This window comes from Cololabis saira, chromosome 22 (assembly GCF_033807715.1).
Source record: "Cololabis saira isolate AMF1-May2022 chromosome 22, fColSai1.1, whole genome shotgun sequence".
In the NCBI taxonomy this organism is placed as follows: domain Eukaryota; kingdom Metazoa; phylum Chordata; class Actinopteri; order Beloniformes; family Belonidae; genus Cololabis; species Cololabis saira.
The window spans coordinates 29,336,478-29,343,921 of record NC_084608.1 but is presented as its reverse complement, the minus strand read 5'-3'; positions in this window follow the sequence as shown (position 1 = coordinate 29,343,921).

The following is a 7,444-nucleotide window of genomic DNA, read 5'->3' as shown; positions in this document are numbered from 1 at the left end:
GCAAAAAATGTTAAATGCAAAAGAAATTAAATTTTCTAGAAAAATTAAATCCAAAAAAGTCAAAAAAAATCTTTGAAAACTAAAAATGGAAAAAAAAGGAACTTTAAAGTGTTTTTTCCTCCAATTCAACAGCACAAACTTGATCCACTTTGCCAATCTGTCTTCCTTTCTGTGCTGTTATTTGTCTATGAGCAGCTCCTCTAACTCTCCTCCCCGACACTCCGCCTCCATCCCTCCATCCCTCCCTCCATCTCTCATCCCTCCCTCCATCCCTCCAACTGGGAATGAAAGGACCAGCCCTTCCAGTGAGATGAGCAGAGGTCATTTATTAAAAATCCCTGCTCAGACCAGAGCCTTATCTGGTGGTGGCTCTGTCATGCATTAGCGGCTGCGCCTCATTTTTATGACTCCAGCATAAATGCAAAATGTGTCTAATCTCGTGTACAGAACAGCGGGGCGCTCTGCTCCAAATGTTGATCAGATCTGACAGTCACTGGACCAGAACAACATCAGACAGGACACTGATTAGAGCTGACTAATCTGATGATGCTGCTGCCTGTAAAAAAACACCAAAAGCAGTTTTTTCTGAAGCCCTAAAGGTGATGATGGCAGTGACACAACCGCTCCTGCATCCAGCGGCCTTCAACCCGACCACTCACCGCCGTAAAACCTCTTTTTGACACGTGCTCATTAGGGTTTGGGGTGTCAGCCACAAAGTCCTTATATAGACGTAACTTCCTGCGCTGCTTCAAACAGCCATTCATCATGCAGAGCCAGACCACGATGCCATTGTTTGCCGCTGCTGCTTCTGCTGCTGCTGCTGCTCACAATCACATCTTTCCTGTTTAAATTATATCGTGTCAAATCTCAGCCGGGGCCCAACTTCCCCGTTTTTGGCTCCAATTTTTTAATGTCGTGCGGTTTACAGACTGGCATTCCACAGCCGGTGGGTTGCACCAGCTTATTAAATATTCATTAGTGAGTTTGACAGAAAAAAGTTTTTGAAATCACAAGGACGAATGTCACTGGTTCAACGCAGAAGCATAAATCCTGCTTTACTCCAGGGAAAACCGATGGACCCTCGTGTAATCCGCCCACATGTGCTCTACAAGTGGTATTGCCACATAGAAAAGCTATACAACTAGAGAAGTACAACAGATGAAATGAAGTACATCATTATTTATCCTGATTTACTTTTTCAGCCGTTCTGTAGTAGATTTTCTTTAGTGTTTGGATCATTGTCATCCGAGCCCGAGTTGTGGGACTGATGGCCTCAAAGCCCACATCATCAGCTTTTTACCACCGTGCTCGGCAGTTGCTTGGAGGCGTTTGCTTATTCATGCTCCCCTGAGGAGAGACGACTGATTTAGCTTTGCTCATCACTTTTTATTTGATATTTCCCAACACATTCAGTCAAAGGCCCAATCTCAATTCTCCCCCTACTTTTCTCCACTCGCCCTTCTTTTCTTCACTCGCCCTTCTCCGCCGCGTAACCTACGCCGTAGGCTCTGCGTCGATTTAACGTGGAACCATAAAACTGCTCCGCTATCTTCACTTCAGCTTTATCTGAAAGTGTGTAAATTACTCAGATAACAGCTTTGTGGTTTCTGAAAACTATTATATCAGAAACATCCAAAACAAATCTGACGAGTCACAGGATTATTTCTCTCTATTTCTCACAAAAAAATGCTTGCTCCCTCGGTCACAATCTGAGACGAGTCTGCCTGTTTGCCCTCGGTCGGCGAGTCAAATCGACGCAGAGCCTACGGCGTAGGTTACGTAGCCTACGGAGTAACCTAACAGCCTTTACTCTGGCGCGATTTTCGCGAGCAATGGACAAAAAAGGGATTATGTACATTCACTGAGTGAATCTTATGAAAGTAAAATATATATTTGTCGCTAGAAATGTAATCAAAACTCATTTTTATGCAGAAACTAAGTCAAAATATTGATTTTTTTTCACTAAAAAATAAAAAAATGTCCACCATGGTTTTTTTGGATTCAGTTGGCAAATGACGACGAAAAGCATTCTGGGAAATTTTTATACCCCCTCGCTCGCGAAGTCAGCATCTGAAGGCTGCGTCCCAATACTCCCCCTCGCCCTCGTTTTCTTCACTAACCCTAACTTTTGCGCGTTCCCGTGAAGGTAGTGGTGTCCCAATTCCTCTTTTCACCTAGGGGGAGGGGGCATAACGAGGGCTAGGGGCTGAGAATAGCCCCTTCAAATCGAGGGATTTCAGATGCTGACTTCGCGAGCGAGGGGGAATGAAAATTTCCCAGAATGCTTTTGCCGTCGGCTCTGCGTCGATTTGACTCGCCGACCGAAGGCAAACAGGCAGACTCGTCTCAGAGAAATAGAGAGAAATAATCCTGTGACTCGTCAGATTTGTTTTGGATGTTTCTGATATAATAGTCTTCAGAAACCACAAAGTAATCCAGCTGTTATCTGGGTAATTTACACACTTTCAGATAAAGTTGTAGAAGATCACGCCAGAATAAAGGGATTTATGGTTCCGCGTTACACCAACGCAGAGCCTACAGCGGAGGTTACGTAACCTACGCCGTAACGTCTGCGTCGTTGTACGCGGCGTCGCGCGCAGTACGCCGCGCAGTACGCCGTACCCTACGCCGTACCCTACGCCGTACCCTACGCCGTAGGCTCTGCGTCAATTTAATGCGGACCCAAACTCCGGAGCCGGCAGACAGAAATCTCTAAATTTCGGAGCAAATTTCTTAACAGGCGTAGCTACAACTGTTAGATCTCATCTATTAAACCAACATCTTCCTAAATTATTTATTTCAGCCGGCGTAATTCTCAACAGAGCTGCGTCCCTGGAGAGAGTTTCTCTCCCGGGACGACGCAGCAGCTTGACCCGGCGGATACGTCTCTTCTCGGGCTGTGAGCTGAGGCTGCTCCCCGGGGGCGGCGGCTCTTCTCATCTCCGAAAACATCGGGTCAAATTTCTTAACAGGCGTTATTTGGATAAACTGAGCCCAGGTTGCGGATCTTAAGGTTACCTTTATGCCTGAAAAAATATTAAAACTTAATAAAGTGGCATATTAACAGCGCTACAGCTGAACTTAAAACAGCTTTTGGCTCTCAGCTTCCTGATCAGGGAAGGGATGAAAACGAGGGGTAGGGGGAGAAATGGGACAGGCACCTGGGCCAAGTGCCCTAAAATCTCCCCCTTCTTTTTTAGGGCTTAGGGAAGAAAAGAAGTGCGAGTGGAGAAAAGAAGGGCGAGTGAAGTTGAATTGGGATTGGCCCGAAATCACTCGCTATGAAGGGGCTATTCTCAGCCCCTCGCTCTCGTTATGCCCACTCCCCCTAGGTGACAAGAGGAATTGGGACACCACTACCTTCACGGGAACGCGCAAAATTTAGGGGGAGGGATCAAAACGAAGGCAAGGGGGAGTATTGGCACGCACCCAAAATCAGCAAATTTTGTACCTCGTGAGTTTTTATTTTTACTTATTTTTAGTTGGCTGGCTTTAGTACAACCACTGTAACTACATCTTTTAAGTCAGAATGATGTTTCAATCCCAGTTTTGAAAGTTCTTGCATAGCAGCAGCAGCAGAGACAGTTTACTATCACTAAAATAGTTGAGACGTTGAAAAAATGTATTAAAATAAAGGAGACTGAAGAGATAAACCAAGGGCCGATGTCTGGATACAGACCTGTGAGCCAGAACATGACTGCTCTCTGCCCTCCTCCCGCCTCACATCCAGCATCCTCCAGCAGACATCCATGTCTGTTTACGCTAACGTCCCTCCAGGCTGTCGTTAGAGGGAGATAAGCAGCAGCAGCACACCAGCACACACAAGCAATCAGTCAGCATGGAGGGGAAAGTTTTAAAACAATCAGCCCTCAAAGAGCCTTATCTTAACACAAACAGACACAGAAGGCACCGCGCTCCTGTCCTCTCACACGCTGAACTAATTACTGTACACTGAAGAAGCAGAGTGAACCTGCTGACAGAGGTGTCTGCTCTTCTTCACTAAACGCACCTCCGTCGCTGAGACGCTCAGTATTTTCATGTCTGTGGGGAACACCCATCCAAATTACAATGTGTCATCTCCCCCGCTCGCTCTCAGGAAGTGCAATCACTGCGTCTCATTCATAACGCTGAGGCAAGGCTGTGGTTTTCTGCTATAAGTGGAGTCTGTGGACTCAGTCACGGTGTCTGGGGAGGACAGTGCGCTTCATGTATGTTGAGTGTAAAATTAGAAAAGGCCTGTTGCAATGTCCCAGGAACAGCAGGGATCCAGGAGACGCCCACCCAGGGAGGGCACGGCAACCTTCTACTTAACTGAGGACATGCGTAAACCGTTTGGCAGGACGACTTTTGCTGCGGCGCAACATCTGGGTACTTCTTCCGGCCGTGATACGTAGGGCCAATCCCAATACACCCCCTACTTTCTTCCAATAGCCCTCCCTCACTACCACTACCACTGAAAAAGAAGCCACAGATTTTAGGGCACTTGAAATCTTCCCAGGGGCCTGTCCCAATACTCCCACTACTCCCACTTTCAGCACCACCCCTAAAATCAGGAAACTGAGAGCCAAAAGCTGTTCTAATTTCAGCTGTAGTGCTGTTAATATGCCACTTTATTAAGTTTTGATATTTTTTCAGGCATAAAAGTAACCGTTAAGATCCCCAACCTGGGCTCAGTTTATCCAAATAACGCCTGTTAAGAAATTTGACCTGATGTTTTCGGCGATGATAAGAGCCGCCGGTCCGGGGCGCAGCAGCAGCTCACGTACAGACGTGATCGCCAGGTCAACCTGCACCGTCGTCCCGGGGAGAAACCTGCAGCTCTGTGGAGAATTACCACTGGCTGAAATAAATTATTTAGGAAGATAAATGTTGGTTTAATAGATGAAATCTAACAGTTGTAGCGACGCCTGTTAAGAAATTTGCTCCGAAAATTTCTGGATTTCTGCCTGCCTGCCGGCTCGGGAGCTGATTTATGGGTCCGCCTACATCGCCGCGTAACCTACGGCGTAGGCTCTGCGTTGGTGTAACGCGGAACCATAAATCAGCCTTTAGGCTGCGTCCCAATACTCCCCCTCGCCCTCGTTTTCTTCCCTAACCCTAACTTTTGCGCGTTCCCGTGAAGGTAGTGGTGTCCCAATTCCTCTTTTCACCTAGGGGGAGGGGGCATAACGAGGGCTAGGGGCTGAGAATAGCCCCTTCAAATCGAGGGTTTGCAGATGCTCACTTGGCGAGCGAGGGGGTATGAAAATTTCCCAGAATGCTTTTCGTCGTCATTTGCGGACTGAATAAAAAAAAAAAACATGGAGGACATTTCTTATTTTTTTGGGAATAAAATCAATATTTTGAGTTAATTTCTGCATAAAAATGCATTTTGATTACATTTTCTCGGCGCAAACCAATATTTTACTTTCATAATATTCAGTCAGTGAATGTACATAATCCCTTTTTTGTCCGTTGTTCGCTAAGATCACGCCGGAATATGGTTACATAACCTACGTAAGCGACGCCGTAGGTTACGTAAGCTACGCCATAGGCTGCGTCTATTTAACGCGGACCTAAACTCCGGAGCCGGCAGACAGAAATCTCTAAATTTCGGAGCAAATTTCTTAACAGGCGTAGCTACAACTGTTAGATTTCATCTATTAAACCAACATCTTCCTAAATGATTTATTTCAGCCAGCGTAATTCTCAACAGAGCTGCGTCCCAGGAGAGAGTTTCTCTCCCGGGACGACGCAGCAGCTTGACCGGGCGGACACGTCTCTTCTCGGGCTGTGAGCTGAGGCTGCTCCCCGGGGGCGGCGGCTCTTCTCATCTCCGAAAACATCAGGTCAAATTTCTTAACAGGCGTTATTTGGATAAACTGAGCCCCGGTTGCGGATCTTAAGGTTACCTTTATACCTGAAAAAATATTAAAACTTAATAAAGTGCCATATTAACAGCGCTACAGCTGAAATTAAAACAGCTTTTGGCTCTCTGCTTCCTGATCAGGTTAGGGATGAAAACGAGGGGGAGTAGGAGAAATGGGACAGGCACCTCGGCAAAGTGCCCTAGATCTCAAGTGCCCTAAAATCTCCCCCTTCTTTTTTAGGGGTTAGGGAAGAAAAGAAGTGCGAGTGAAGAAAAGTAGGGGGAGTATTGAGATTGGGCCTTATTCTTTATTCTGCCTTTACTCTTCGCAACAACGGGCAAACGAGTGATTATGTACATTCACTGAGTGAATATTATGAAAGTAAAATACATATTTCTCGCTAGAAATGTAATCAAAATGCATTTTTATGCAGAAACTAACTCAAAATATTGATTTTATTCACTAAAAAATAAAAAATGTCCACCATGTTTTTTTTTTTTATTCAGTCCGCAAATGACGATGAAAAGCATTCTGGGAAATGTTTCTGGCCCTAGTTCACCTAGTGAGCATCGGAAATCCCTTGATCCGTAGGGACAGATTCATAGCCGCTACACTAGTTTTCTTCACTCCCCCTAGGTGGAAAGAGGAATTGGGACACCACTACCCTCACGGTAACGCGCAAAATATAGGGGTAGGGCTGAAAACGAAGGGTAGGGGGAGTATTGGGACAGGGCCGTAGACCTAGCAAAGTACATTTCATGTCCCCCATATGGTTACAGTGTGATGCAACTGGGAGTCATATGTGGGTAAATAAATGGATCCATAAAGGATCAGACTGGACTACACAAGCCTGGGGTCTGGGAGTGTCATATAGATATAAACACGAAGAAACAAACATTGAACAATGAACCATCTGGGCCGCACCTATAAAACAAGAGTCCATAAACACAGGCAGGCCCACTACTTTTAACCCAGATGTGCTCACGTACAGATGCTGGCTCCCACTTAGAATAAAAGGTTTACTCAAGAATATTTTCAAAAAATGTCTACTTTTTAAAATTCTTTTCTTCTTCTTATCTGAATTTTCCCATTTTAAAAAAAGAGGGTGCTTTGCAAGAACTGTCATCCTCACTGTTTTTGACCTTATTGTCCTTCTATTTTCTTTTACAGGAACATCGTGATGAATTCTCACCTTTTCTTGCAGTATTACTTTACATATCTGCAGTTCTGTCCATGAACGGTACATGTAGTCCACTCGGATGCCTTGTAGGCCAAGAAATAACTTTGTGTTGAACAAAACGTCATAAATGTCAGACTAATCATGTCTTATAAATGTGACTGCATGGTAAATAAATGTTGTACAGCACAGTATTTTCCCTTGAAGTGAAGATGTCAAGTATGAAGTCATCAGTGGAAACTTTTTGTTATGAAAACGTTACTTTTTCCTGTAGTGGAGGGTCCGAGGGTCCGAGGTGTCTCCTAACAGGCGGACAGATCCTCGCCGCTGCCAGTCCGTGGATGGATGATCGGCTCCTCGGCAGGTTCTACCTGAAATACTATGATGTCCAGTTGAAGCTTGCCTGATCTGTCATCCT